The sequence below is a fragment of the Equus quagga genome, chromosome 1, assembly GCF_021613505.1.
Source record: "Equus quagga isolate Etosha38 chromosome 1, UCLA_HA_Equagga_1.0, whole genome shotgun sequence".
NCBI classification, from domain to species: domain Eukaryota; kingdom Metazoa; phylum Chordata; class Mammalia; order Perissodactyla; family Equidae; genus Equus; species Equus quagga.
The window spans coordinates 133,525,991-133,527,843 of NC_060267.1; the positions used below are offsets into that span (position 1 = coordinate 133,525,991).

Sequence of the window (1,853 nt, forward strand, 5' to 3'; positions counted from 1 at the left end):
CATTACATACTCAGCGTGCAACACAGGACCCTCCAGACACACACACACACACACACACACACATACACCCCAATACATTGAGGGGAGTCTGGTGACAAAGCACACACCAAGACATAGTATACACATAATTGCAAAGGGCACACAGAGCCTCAGGGCACCCAAACAGACATACAAACATACACACAGGCAAGTCACACATGTGAGACAGGGCACACAGGGGCAAGTTCCAGACGCAGTGACAAAGAACACACAAGGAGACACACACACAACATATCCACAAGCCCAGATACAGGCAACTCAACACAAGGAGATAGGGTCCACGCAAACAGGACAGGGGCCAGAGACAAGGCGACAGCCCACACTATCACCAAATCCTTCTAACCAGGTTTAAGTGAGGGGGCTCAGCGGGGCTCTCCTCTCCCTGATAAGGACAAATGGGGCAGCTGGGAAAGTGGAGCAGTTCCGGCAGTGCCCACCTCCCGCCTCTCCACTCGGCTTTTCTCCACCCCCTCCCCTCACCTGGCTGGGCCCCCACGAGGGCTGGCGTCTGGATTGGGGAGGGGCCGGGGACAGATGGGACCAGGAAGGGGCCACCAGGGGAGGGGGCTTAGAGGGGCGAAGGAGTAGGGCGGGAAGGGGAGGGTAGAGACTGGAGCCACGCCCAGCTCGGAGACTGATGGAGAGAGACACCGAGACTGAAAGAAGAGACAGAGCGAGGAGGAGGTGCCGCGCGGGCTGGGCCGGGCAGGGACCCAGGGGCGGGAGGCGAGGCCCGGCGGGCGGCCCGGCCTCGGCCCGGCTGTAGGAAAGGAGAGGCGGCGGGACCGGCAGGGGGCGGCGAGCGTGGGCCGGGGGCGCGGCCCCGGGAGGACAGGATCAGGGGGCAGCGGGAGGTGGGGTAGGGGTGGAGCGACTGGGCCCGCGGAGGGCGAAGATAGATCGGGACCACTGAGAGGCGACAGGAGAACACAGAGGGGGTGGGGACAGATGGACGGACAGAGGGCCCCAGAGATTCAGAGGGACAGGCGGACCCTCGGAGGAGCTGGGGACACACAGGCGGGTGGAGGGGCCGGGAGCAGACGGATGAGAGGGCCTCTGCCCCTACCGTGGAACGGAGGGACAGACGGACGAATTGGGGCACAGAGGCACCGGTGGGTCTCAACGCGCGGTAGGACTTTCGCTGGCCACGGCTCAGTTTCTCAGTTTCGGAAACGGGAACCGGAGCAGGGAGGGGGAAGGGAGGGCGGAGCGCCCTCGGGGTAGCCCCGATTCCACGTCCGGGCCCGGCCCTCACTCACCTCCGGGCGCAGGGCCAGGCGCCAGGGGTCCCGGCGGCTGGGGTCCGGCTCCCGGCGCGGCTCCGGGGCGCGTGCGGACGGGGGTCGGTGTGGGCCCGACCCGGGCGGGCCGGGCGGCCGGTGAGGTACGCCCGGGCCTCGGCGCGGCGGGCGGATGCCGGGGGTCGCTCGGGGATCCCGGCGCCGCCGCCTGCCGCTCCCGCGCCGCTGCACACGGAAGTACAAGGGGGCGGGGCGGCGGGACCTCACCCAGGTGCCGGGCCGGCCCCGCCCCCACAAGGGCCCGCCCCTCTTAGGCCCCGCCTCCGCCAGCCCGGAGCCCGAGGGCCAGCGTCGCCGCCTCTCGGTGCGAGTCGCTCAGGGTGTGGGCTTCTGTCCTTTTCTGCACACCTCGGCCCCTGCCCGCCATTGGCGCGCTCACCAGCCCTCAGAAGGGGCCCCATCTTACAGAGAAGGACGCTGAGGCCCGACGGGGCGCTCTCCCCACCCCTTTCCCCGCACGCCGAGGCCAGGGAGGCGCGGGCGGGGGTTCCCCAGCTCCCAACGCCCACGCCT

At 68.3% G+C, this 1,853-nt stretch overlaps 1 protein-coding gene across 5 annotated transcripts in view; it reads right to left on the bottom strand.

Moving 5' to 3' along the window:
- The window catches only part of PRKCD (protein kinase C delta), a 43,987-nt gene extending 42,464 nt beyond the window's left edge, over window positions 1-1,523 (bottom strand). For 3 of the 5 annotated variants that reach the window (XM_046667787.1, XM_046667792.1, XM_046667801.1), the window contains exon 1: window positions 1,299-1,424. The gene's annotated coding sequence lies outside the window, so the exon portion shown is untranslated. Of the gene's footprint in view, window positions 1-1,298 lie in introns of all 5 variants that reach the window. The other 2 variants (XM_046667806.1, XM_046667811.1) reach the window with 2 other exon arrangements.
- Between the last annotated feature and the right edge of the window lie 330 nt (window positions 1,524-1,853).